Genomic DNA, 12,762 nt, shown 5'->3' with positions numbered 1-12,762 from the left:
CCTTGAAACTGTGGAACAGGAGAAGTAGTACTTAATATTATTTATTAAAGGAAAACTGGATCATTTAAAAAACAGATTTATTTGTTTCATTGTTATTTTATTTGAATAGGCAGTGGTACATAGGACCAATGCCTCTACATACAATGATTGTTTTGAAACATTCTTAAAGGGGAAGAGGTTTTTACGGGACACCTTATCATTTGAGGATTGGTTACCACAATCACGGAGATGGTGATGAAGTATGATTGATTTTGGCCAAATTATGGTGGATAAACATTTCTAAGTAGCACTACAATTCGGTATTTGGAAGGTACACCCAAACACCCCTTTCGAATACCTTCCATTTAATACATCAGAAAAAGCCATTTTGGGTTTGCAAATGGCCTGATTCTTCAGACCAGCCTTCTTGCAACTGCAATGATAGTTCGTACATCTTGCACGTAGGCAGAAGTTTTAAGGAGAAATTAAATAGTTCCTACGTTGCACAAAAATGAAGTGCTTCAAACAAACACATACTTTGCATGCACAGAGAAGAGGTGGAATATATGTAAGACTGAAGACACGGGTGAAATGAGAAATAGATTGACTGCTTCGCTGCCCAGTATTCTACGCCATTTCTTCAGTGCAATACAAGAAAGCACCAAACAGTATAACAAAGTTGTCAATTGGTTTCATAGTCCATTCCCTATGTTTTGTGCTGTGAAAGGAAGAGCTGAATGCCAAAATAGATCAATGTTGTTTCAGAAAGTTCCCAAAGGGAATACCAAGCTCAGTGTAAAAAATGCATTTACTCACAGGTTTTGAGGAGCAAACACTGTAATGCTATTAAAGTGCAATATCCAAGGGAACACTGACTCTGTCAAAGATGATCCAAATGGAATTGATGAAAAGTCCCAATTACAAACAACAGAATCAAAATAGGGTGAGGGGACACCTGGATTTGAACCAGAGACCTATTGATCTGCAGTCTAATGCTCTACCACTGAGCTATACCCCAAGCTTTTCAGTAAAGTCAGAATGACAAAATATCAGTACATCATGAAAGAGTGAGAGGAGCATGCTAAGTTGTACCGGAAAGTACAACCTTGAAAGTGTGGAACAGAAGTAGTTCTTAATATTCTATATTAAAGGAAAACTGGATCATTAAAAAAAAAGATGTATTTGTTTGATTGGTATTTTATTTGAATAGGCAGTGGTACATAGGACCAATGCCTGCAATTAAAATGTTTGTTTTGAAACATTCTCAAAGGGGAAGAGGATTTTACGGCATACCTTATCATTTGATGATTGGTTACCACAATCACTGAGATGGTGCTGAAGTATGATTGTTTTGGGCCAAATTACGGTGGAAAAACATTTCTACATACCGCTACAATTCGGTATTTGGAAGTTACACCCAAACACCCCTTTCAAGTACCTTCGATTTAATACATCAGAAAAGGCCTCAGAAAAAGCCACTTTGTGATTGCAAATGGCATTATTTTTCAGACCAGCCTTTTTGCAACTGCAACGAGGGTTCGTACATCTTGCACGTAGGCAGAGCTTTTAAGGAGAAATTAAATAGTTGCTATGTTGTACAAAAATGAAGTGCTTCAAACAAACACATACTTTGGATGCACAGAGAAGAGGTGGAATATAGGTAAGACTGAGGACACAGGTGAAATGAGAAATAGATTGACTGCATCGCTGCACGGTATTCTAAGGCATTTCTTTAGTGCGATTCAAGAAAGCACCAAACAGTATAACAAATTTGTCAATTGGTTTCATAGTCCATTCCCTTTGTTTAGTGCTGTGAAAGGAAGAGCCGAATTCCAAAATAGATCAATGATGTTTCAGAAATTTCCCCAAGGGAATACCAAGCCCTGAGTAAAAAATTTCATTTACTCACAAGTTTTGAGCAGCGACACTGTAATGCTATTAAAGTGTAACATCCAAGGGAACACTGACTCTGTCAAAGATGATCCAAATGGAATTCATGAAAAGTCACAATTACAAACACCAGAATCAAAATAGTCTGAGGGGACACTTGGATTTGAACAAGGGACCTCTTGATCTGTAGTCAAATGCTCTACCACTGAGCTATATGCCCATCTCTTTACCAAAATCAGAATGACAATATATCAGTAAATCATAAAAGTGTGAGAGGATCATGCTAAGTTGTGCCGGAAAGTACAACCTTGAAACTGTGGAACAGGAGAAGTAGTTCATAATAATATTTATTAAAATAAAATTGGATCATTTAAAAAAAGAAAAAGATGTGTATGTTTGATTGGTATTTTATTTGAAACGGCAATGGTACATAGGACCAATGCCTGCTCTTTAAATGTTTGTTTTGAAACATTCTCAAAGGGGAAGAGGTTTTTACTGGACACCTTGTCATTTGAGGATTGTTTTTTTTTATTTTGTAAAGTTTTATATAGCACGAACTAGACACGAACTGAATCAGGTATCAGAGCGCTTTACATAGCACCAGTTACGTTACATGAGGACGGACACACATTAATTTTTAGGCACAGGAGGTCATGGCGTTGTTACTGAGACTCGAACCCAGGTCCCCAGGTCTGAGGTCGAGCGCCTTTGCCATTAGGCCAACTCCTCTCCTTACCACAATCACTGAGATGGTGGCGAAGTATGATTGTTTTGGGCCAAATTACGGTGGAAAAACATTTCTACGTACCACTACAATTCAGTACATCATGAAAGAGTGTGAGGATCATACTAAGTTGTGCCAGAAAGTACAGCCTTGAAACTGTGGAACAGGAGAAGAAGTCCTTAATATTATTTATTAAAGGAAAACTGGATCATTTAAAAAACAGATATTTGTTTCATTGTTATTTTATTTGAATAGGCAGTCGTACATAGGACCAATGCCTCTACATACAATGATTGTTTTGAAACATTCTTAAAGGGGAAGAGGTTTTTACGGGACACCTTATCATTTGAGGATTGGTTACCACTGAGATGGTGATGAAGTACCAAACAGTATAACAAAGTTGTCAATTGGTTTCATAGTCCATTCCCTTTGTTTAGTGCTGTGAAAGGAAGAGCCGAATTCCAAATTGATCAATGATGTTTCAGAAATTTCCCAAAGGGAATACCAAGCCGAGTGTTAAAAACTGCATTTACTCACAGGTTTTGAGCAGGAAACACTGAAATGCTATTAAAGTGCAATATCCAAGGGAACACTGACTCTGTCAAAGATGTTCCAAATGGAATTGATGAAAAGTCCCCATTACAAACAGCAGAATCAAAATAGGGTGAGGGGACACCCGGATTTGAACCAGGGACCTCTTGATCTGCAGTCAAATGCTCTACCACTGAGCTATATCCCCAGCTTTGCCGTAAAGTCAGAATGACAAAATATCAGTACATCATGAAAGAGTGTGAGGATCATACTAAGTTGTGCCGGAAAGTACAACCTTGAAACTGTGGAACAGGAGAAGTAGTCCTTAATATTATTTATTAAAGGAAAACTGGATCATTTAAAAAACAGATTTATTTGTTTCATTGTTATTTTATTTGAATAGGCAGCGGTACATAGGACCAATGCCTCTACATACAATGATTGTTTTGAAACATTCTTAAAGGGGAAGAGGTTTTTACGGGACACCTTATCATTTGAGGATTGGTTACCACAATCACTTAGATGGTGAAAAAGTATGATTGTTTTGGGCCCAATTATGGTGGAAAAACATTTCTACCTACCACTACAATTCGGTATTTGGAAGGTACACCCAAACACCCCTTTCGAATACCTTCCATTTAATACATCAGAAAAAGCCATTTGCGTTTGCAAATGGCCTGATTCTTCAGACCAGCCTTCTTGCAACTGCAATGATAGTTCGTACATCTTGCACGTAGGCAGAGCTTTTAAGGAGAAATTAAATAGTTCCTACGTTGCACAAAAATGAAGTGCTTCAAACAAACACATACTTTGCATGCACAGAGAAGAGGTGGAATATATGTAAGACTGAAGACACAGGTGAAATGAGAAATAGATTGACTGCTTCGCTGCCAAGTTTTATACGCCATTTCTTCAGTGCAATACAAGAAAGCACCAAACAGTATAACAAAGTTGTCAATTGGTTTCATAGTCCATTCCCTTTCTTTAGTGCTGTGAAAGGAAGAGCCGAATTCCAAAATTGATCAATGATGTTTCAGAAATTTCCCAAAGGGAATAACAAGCCGAGTTTTAAAAACTGCATTTACTCACAGGTTTTGAGCAGGAAACACTGAAATGCTATTAAAGTGCAATATCCAAGGGAACACTGACTCTGTCAAAGATGATCCAAATGGAATTGTGAAAAGTCCCAATTACAAACAACAGAATCAAAATAGGGTGAGGGGACACCCGGATTTGAACCAGGGACCTCTTGATCTGCAGTCAAATGCTCTACCACGGAGCTATATACCCAGCTTTTCAGTAAAATCAGAATGACAAAATATCAGTACATCATGAAAGAGTGTGAGGATCATACTAAGTTGTGCCAGAAAGTACAACCTTGAAACTGTGGAACAGGAGAAGTAGTCCTTAATATTATTTATTAAAGGAAAACTAGATCATTTAAAAAACAGATATTTGTTTAATTGTTATTTTATTTGAATAGGCAGTGGTACATAGGACCAATGCCTCTACATACAATGATTGTTTTGAAACATTCTTAAAGGGGAAGAGGTTTTTACGGGACACCTTAACATTTGAGGATTGGTTACCACAATCACTTAGATGGTGATGAAGTATGATTGTTTTGGTCCAAATTATGGTGGAAAAACATTTCTACCTACCACTACCATTCGGTATTTGGAAGGTACACCCAAACACCCCTTTCGAATACCTTCCATTTAATACATCAGAAAAAGCCATTTTCCGTTTGCAAATGGCCTGATTCTTCAGACCAGCCTCCTTGCAACTGCAATGATAGTTCGTACATCTTGCACGTAGGCAGAGCTTTTAAGGAGAAATTAAATAGTTCCTACGTTGCACAAAAATGAAGTGCTTCAAACAAACACATACTTTGCATGCACAGAGAAGAGGTGGAATATATGTAAGACTGAAGACACAGGTGAAATGAGAAATAGATTGACTGCTTCGCTGCCAAGTTTTATACGCCATTTCTTCAGTGCAATACAAGAAAGCACCAAACAGTATAACAAAGTTGTCAATTGGTTTCATAGTCTATTCCCTTTGTTTAGTGCTGTGAAGGGAAGAGCCGAATTCCAAAATTGATCAATGATGTTTCAGAAATTTCCCAAAGGGAATAACAAGCCGAGTTTTAAAAACTGCATTTACTCACAGGTTTTGAGCAGGAAACACTGAAATGCTATTAAAGTGCAATATCCAAGGGAACACTGACTCTGTCAAAGATGATCCAAATGGAATTGATGAAAAGTCCCAATTACAAACAACAGAATCAAAATAGTGTGAGGGGACACCCGGATTTGAACCAGAGACCTCTTGATCTGCAGTCAAATGCTCTTCCACTGAGCTATATCCCCAGCTTTGCAGTAAAATCAGAATGACAAAATATCAGTACATCATGAAAGAGTGTGAGGATCATACTAAGTTGTGCCAGAAAGTACAACCTTGAAACTGTGGAACAGGAGAAGTAGCCCTTAATATTATTTATTAAAGGAAAACTGGATCATTTAAAAAACAGATATTTGTTTCATTGTTATTTTATTTGAATAGGCAGTCGTACATAGGACCAATGCCTCTACATACAATGATTGTTTTGAAACATTCTTAAAAGGGAAGAGGTTTTTACGGGACACCTTATCATTAGAGGATTGGTTACCACAATCACTGAGATGGTGATGAAGTATGATTGTTTTGGGCCAAATTATGGTGGAAAAACATTTCTACGTACCACTGCAATTCGGTATTTGGAAGGTACACCCAAACACCCCTTTTGAATACCTTCCATTTAATACATCAGAAAAAGCCTCTTTGCGTTTGCGAATGGCCTGATTCTTCAGACCAGCCTTCTTGCAACTGCAATGATAGTTCGTACATCTTGCACGTAGGCAGAAGTTTTAAGGAGAAATTAAATAGTTCCTACGTTGCACAAAAGTGAAGTGCTTCAAACAAACACATACTTTGCATGCACAGAGAAGAAGTGGAATATATGTAAGACTGAAGACACAGGTGAAATGAGAAATAGATTGACTGCTTCGCTGCCCAGTATTCTACGCCATTTCTTCAGTGCAATACAAGAAAGCACCAAACAGTATAACAAAGTTGTCAATTGGTTTCATAGTCCATTGCCTATGTTTGGTGCTGTGAACGGAAGAGCTGAATGCCAAAATAGATCAATGTTGTTTCAGAAAGTTCCCAAAGGGAATACCAAGCCAAGTGTAAAAAATGCATTTACTCACAGGTTTTGAGGAGCAAACACTGTAATGCTATTAAAGTGCAATATCCAAGGGAACACTGACTCTGTCAAAGATGATCCAAATGGAATTGATGAAAAGTCCCAATTACAAACAACAGAATCCAGATAGGGCAGGGGTGCCCAAACCTGTCCTGGCGGGCCGTATCCATGCCAGATTTTTGGGATATCCCCATCTGGTGATCACGGTTCGATCCCCGGCGCCGGCGGCAGATCAGAGTGCCCAGGACGGGGTCCATGTGACCCGGGCAGTCCTATCCCCTGGGTGTACGTGGTTGTCCGACATGTCGGTCGTATTTGCTTTTACGTACCGGATCGGAATCGGCCCCCATAAAATCGTACGTAAAGTATATAGCAAATCAACCTGAAATCTGCTGGGTCAGAAAGGGCTCGATTCCGATCCGTGTCGTAAGGTTAGGAGTCCGTACGAATTTGTCGGGACGGCATGGCAGAGTGCCCGGGACGGGCTCCATGCGTCCCGGGCATTCGTCCCCCGGGCGTCCGGGGCTACATCCAGGCTGACGGTATGGCAGAGTGCCCGGGTCGGGCTCCATGGTTTTCACGGTGGTCCTCCCCAGGGTGTCGGGGCGCTCCAGGCCGAAGGCATGGAAAAGTGCCCAGGACGGGCTCCATGCGTCCCGGGCATTTGTCCCCCGGGCGTCCGGGGCTCCATCCAGGCCGACGGCATGGCAGAGTGCCCGGGTCGGGCTCCATGGCTTTCACGGTGGTCCTCCCCTGGGTGTCTGGGGGCTCCAGGCCGAAGGCATGGAAAAGTGCCCAGGACGGGCTCCATGCGTCCCGGGCACGGGCACGGGGACGGGGACAGGGTCGGGAGAGTCCAGGCGGCTTCACTTCCGTGTCCAGCCATCTGATCGACCAGATTCCCTCGGCCATCTGGTCGCCCGGATCCCCTCGGGCATCTGGTCGCCCGCAACGCTTTCCTATGGGGCGACCAGATGGCCGAACTTCCCTGGAAGTCCCGATGAGGTGCCATTCGCCGCCCGGATCCCAGCGAGGGCTCCAGGAGGTTGGGTACATTCGCGCCTTGGGTCCCCTCTGTCACCTCGCGTGCACAGATTACAAGAAAAGGGGGTAATTTTCCTCCGGATTACTAGGGAGAAGGGTACGCCCGGACACCCCTCCGAGGCTGGTGGTTCTCTGCCATGGGGACCAGATGGGCTATGCCTGGGCAACACCTCCCTAGGCCACCCGGGGCTTCCTTCCTCCAGGCCAACGGCATGTCAAATTGCCCAGGACGGGCTCCATGGCTCCTGGGCAGTCGTCCCCCGGGCGTCCGAGGCTCCATCCAGGCTGACGGCATTGAAAAGTGCCCAGGACGGGCTCCATGCGTCCCGGGCATTCGTCCCCTGGGCGTCCGGGGCTCCATCTAGGCTGACGGTATGGCAGAGTGCCCGGGTCGGGCTCCATGGTTTTCACGGTGGTCCTCCCCTGGGTGTCTGGGGGCTCCAGGCCGAAGGCATGGAAAAGTGCCCAGGACGGGCTCCATGCGTCCCGGGCATTCGTCCCCCGGGCGTCCGGGGCACCCATCTCCATGAGGCCAACGGCATTGGCAAAGTACCCAGGACGGGCTCCATGGGTCCCGGGCAGACCTCCCCCCGGGCGTCCGGGGCTCCCACCTCCAGGCCGACGGAATGTCAAAGTACCCAGGACGGGCTCCATGGGTCCCGGGCAGCTTCCCCCGGGGCGTCCGGGGCACCCACCTCCAGGCCGACGGTATGTCAAAGTACCCAGGACGGGCTCCACGGGTCCCGGGCATTCCTCCCCCAGGTCGTCCGGGCCCTAGAGCTCCGGTGGTCCAACCTGCGCCTGAGGCCCAGCCGGGGTCCAAGAGCCCTGCCTTGCGTGGGCAGGCAGTCAGGAACCCTACCGCGAAGGCTTGGGATGGATGGGGAGCTGGGAGTCCTTTCGATCCCGGCCCTCTGGTCGCCCGCGATGCTTTCCAATGGGGCGACCAGATGGCCGGGCTTCCCTGGAAGTCCCGATGAGGTGCCATTCGGCTCCTGGATCCCAGCTAGGGCTCCATGAGGTCGGGTTCTTTTACGCCTTGGGTCCCCTCTGTCACCTCGCGTGCACGGATTGCAAGAAAGGGGGGTAATTTCCCTCCGGATTACTAGGGGCAGGGTACGCCCGGACACCTCTCCAGGGCTGGTGGTTCTCTGCCCGGGGGACCAGATGAGATATGCCTGGGCAACACCTCCCTAGGCCACCCGGGGCTTCCTTCCTCCAGGCCAACGGCATGTCAAATTGCCCAGGACGGGCTCCACGGGTCCCGGGCAGCATTCCCCCGGGCGTCCGGGGCTCCCACCTCCAGGCCGACGGCATGTCACAGTGCCCAGGACGGGCTCCATGGGCCCCGGACAGCCCTCCCCCCCGGGCGTTCGGGGCACATATCTCCAGGAGGCCAACGGCGTTGCAAAGTACCCGGAAAGGACTCCACGGGTACCGGGCAGTCCTCCCCCGGGCGTCCGGGGCACCCATCTCCATGAGGCAAACGGCATTGGCAAAGTACCCGGGAGGGGCTCCACGGGTCCCGGGCAGGCCTCCCCCGGGCGTCCAGGGCACCCACCTCCAGGCCGACGGCATGTAAAAGTGCCCAGGACGGGCTCCATGGGTCCCGGGCAGCCCACCCCCGGGCATCTGGGGCACCCATCTCCAGGAGGCCAACGGCGTTGCAAAGTACCCGGGAAGGGCTCCACGGGTACCGGGCAGTCCTCCCCCGGGCGTCCGGGGGCTCCCTTCTCCAGGCCGACGGCATGGTTCAATGCCCAGGACGGGACGTCAAGTGGCCAGGACGGGCTCCATGCGTCCCGGGCATTCGTCCCGGGACGGGGACGGGGTGGGGAAGAGTCCAGGCGGCTTCACCTCCATGCCCAGCCATCTGGTCGCCCGGATTCCCTCGGCCATCTGGTCGCCCGGATCCCCTCGGGCATCTGGTCGCCCGCAACGCTTTCCTATGGGGGGGACCAGATGGCCGAACTTCCCTGGAAGTCTTAATGAGGTGCCATTCGCCTCCCGGATCCCAGCGAGGGCTCCATGAGGTCGGGTTCTTTCACGCCTTGGGTCCCCTCTGTCACCTCGCGTGCACAGATTGCAAGAAAGGGGGGTAATTTGCCTCCGGATTACTATGTGGCAGGGTATGCCCGGACACCCCACCAGGGTTGGTGGTTCTCTGCCATGGGGACCAGATGGGATATGCCTGGGCAACACCTCCCTAGGCCACCCGGAGCTTCCTTCCTCCAGGCCAACTGCATGTCAAATTGCCCAGGACGGGCTCCATGGCTCTTGGGCAGTCGTCCCCCGGGCGTCCGGTGCTCCATCCAGGCCGACGGCATGGCAGAGTGCCCGGGACAGGCTCCATGCGTCCCGGGCCTTCGCCCCCCCCGGGCGTCCGGGGCTCCATCCAGGCTGACGGCATGGCAGAGTGCCCGGGACGGGCTCCACGGGCCCCAGGCGTCTGGGGCTCCCTTCCCCGGGCCAGCGGCATGTCAGAGTGCCCAGGACGGGCTCCACGGGCCCCGGTCATCCGGGGCACCCTTCCCCGGGCCAGCGGCATGTCAGAGTGCCCAGGACCAGTTCCACGGGTCCCGGGCGGTCCTCCCCCGGGCGTCCGGGGCTCCCTTCCCCGGGCCAAAGCATTTCAGAGTGCCCAGGACGGGCTCCACGGGTTCCGGGCGTCCAGGTCTCCCTTCCCTGGGCCAACGGCTTGTCAGAGTGCCCAGGACGGGCTCCACGGGCCCCGGGCGTCCGGGGCACCCTTCCCCGGGCCAGCGGCATGTCAGAGTGCCCAGGACGAGTTCCACGGGTCCCGGGCAGTCCTCCCCCCCGGGTGTCCGGGGCTCCCTTCCCCGGGCCAAAGCATTTCAGAGTGCCCAGGACGGGCTCCACGGGTCCCGGACGTCCGTGGCTCCCTTCCCCGGGCCAACGGCATACAGGAGTGCCCAGGACGGGCTCCACGGGTCCCGGATGTCCGGGGCTCCCTTCCCCGGGCCAACGGCATACAGGAGTGCCCAGGACGGGCTCCACAGGTCCCGGTTGTCTGGGGCTCCCTTCCCCGGGCCAACGGCTTGTCAGAGTGCCAAGGACGGGCTCCACGGGTCCCGGTCGTCTGGGGTCCCTCCCCCGGGCCAACAGCAGGTCAGAGTGCCCAGGACGGGCTCCACGGGTCCCGGGCAGCCCACCCCCTGGGCGTTCGGGGCACCCATCTCCAGGAGGCCAACGGCGTTGCAAAGTACCCGGGAAGGGCTCCACGGGTACCGGGCAGTCCTCCCCCGGGCGTCCGGGGCTCCCTTCTCCAGGCCAACGGCATGGTTCAATGCCCAGGACGGGCTCCATGTGTCCCAGACAGACCTCCCCCGGGCGTCCGGGGCACCCATCTCCAGGCCAACGGCATGGCTCAATGCCCAGGACGGGCTCCATGGGTCCGGGGAGGCGTCCCATGCGCCTCCGGGCTTGGGAGCCCCGGCTGGGTCCAGGGGCCCGGGCGGGCCCCGGGTGGGGTGCTCCGGCCCTGGTCCCTGTCTTCCAGCCTACCGCACTGCCAAGGGCCTAGGAATGGGTTCCGTTGTTCCCGGGGAGCCTCCCCTTGCTTGGCTGGGTTCAGGAGCAGTGGCTAGGGCCCCTGAGGGCCCGGGGAGGGCGGCCTCCCCACCCCGGGCTCTGTCCTTGGTCCTGCTGCATGGCAGGGTGCCCGGGACGGGGTCCGGAGGGACCGGGGAGGCGTCCCATGCACCTCCGGGCTTGGGAGCCCCGGCTGCGTCCAGGGGCCCGGCCGGGCCCCGGGTCGGGTGCTCCGGCCCTGGGCCCTGTCTCCCAGCCTGCCGCACTGCCAAGGGCCCGGGAAGGGGTTCCGATGTGCCCGGGGAGCCTCCCCTTGCTTGGCTGGGTTCAGGAGCAGTGGCTAGGGCCCCTGAGGGCCCGGGGAGGGCGGCCTCCCCACCCCGGGCTCTGTCCTTGGTCCTGCTGCGTGGCAGGGTGCCCGGGACGGGGTCCGGAGGGACCGGGGAGGCGTCCCATGCACCTCCGGGCTTGGGAGCCCCGGCTGCGTCCAGGGGCCCGGCCGGGCCCCGGGTCGGGTGCTCCGGCCCTGGGCCCTGTCTCCCAGCCTGCCGCACTGCCAAGGGCCCGGGAAGGGGTTCCGATGTGCCCGGGGAGCCTCCCCTTGCTTGGCTGGGTTCAGGAGCAGTGGCTAGGGCCCCTGAGGGCCCGGGGAGGGCAGCCTCCCCACCCCGGGCTCTGTCCTTGGTCCTGCTGCGTGGCAGGGTGCCCGGGACGGGGTCCGGAGGGACCGGGGAGGCGTCCCATGCACCTCCGGGCTTGGGAGCCCCGGCTGCGTCCAGGGGCCCGGCCGGGCCCCGGGTCGGGTGCTCCGGCCCTGGGCCCTGTCTCCCAGCCTGCCGCACTGCCAAGGGCCCGGGAAGGGGTTCCGATGTGCCCGGGGAGCCTCCCCTTGCTTGGCTGGGTTCAGGAGCAGTGGCTAGGGCCCCTGAGGGCCCGGGGAGGGCGGCCTCCCCACCCCGGGCTCTGTCCTTGGTCCTGCTGCGTGGCAGGGTGCCCGGGACGGGGTCCGGAGGGACCGGGGAGGCGTCCCATGCGCCTCCGGGCTAGGGAGCCCCGGCTGGGTCCAGGGGCCCGGGCGGGCCCCGGGTCGGGTGCTCCGGCCCTGGGCCCTGTCTCCCAGCCTGCCGCATGGCCAAGGGCCCAGGAAGGGGTTCCGATGTGCCCGGGGAGCCTCCCCTTGCTTGTCTGTGTTCAGGAGCTCCATCCGGGGCCCCTGAGGGCCCCGGGGAGGGTGGCCTCCCCACCCCGGGCTCCGTCCTGGGTCCTGCCGTGGGGCAGGGTGCCCGGGACGGGGTCCGGCGGGCCCGGGGATGCTTCCCCTGTGCCTCCGGGCCTGGGAGCCCCGGCTGGGTCCAGGGGCCCGGTCGGGGCCCCGGGTCGGGCGCTCCGGCCCTGGGCCCGGTCCCCCGGGCTGCCGTTCCACCCAGGGCCCAGGACAGGGGTCCGTCGGTCCCTTGCAGGCCTCCCCTGCTTGTCAAGGTGTAAGCGGGCCCCGGGTTGGAGGGCCCGCCGGCCCCTGGCAGCCTCCATGGCTGTGGCCCGGCTGGGGCCCCGGGCCTCCGGCCCGCCATGCCCCGGGCGCCCGCTCCCTCCTTCGTGGGGGCACGGGGCGACCGGATGGCGTCCCTTTCGTGCCCGGCCATCTGGTCGCCCGGATCCCCTCGGCCATCTGGTCTCCCGGATCCCCTCGGCCATCTGGTCTCCAGGATCCCCTCGGCCATCTGGTCTCCCGGATCGCCTCGGCCATCTGGTCGCCCGCAATGCTTTCCAATGGGGGCGACCAGATGGCCGAACT

The 12,762-nt window shown here is 53.7% G+C and overlaps 1 non-coding gene across 1 annotated transcript; it reads right to left on the bottom strand.

Annotated features, from left to right (window-relative positions):
- Nucleotides 1–3,260: 3,260 nt before the first annotated feature.
- TRNAC-GCA (transfer RNA cysteine (anticodon GCA)) lies at nt 3,261–3,332 on the bottom strand. Its single transcript has one exon. It is a non-coding gene; the product is annotated as a tRNA-Cys (tRNA).
- Nucleotides 3,333–12,762: the final 9,430 nt, after the last annotated feature.

This window comes from Lissotriton helveticus, chromosome 1_2 (genome assembly GCF_964261635.1).
Source record: "Lissotriton helveticus chromosome 1_2, aLisHel1.1, whole genome shotgun sequence".
In the NCBI taxonomy this organism is placed as follows: Eukaryota; Metazoa; Chordata; class Amphibia; order Caudata; family Salamandridae; genus Lissotriton; species Lissotriton helveticus.
This window is presented reverse-complemented; position numbering and strand designations above follow the sequence as displayed.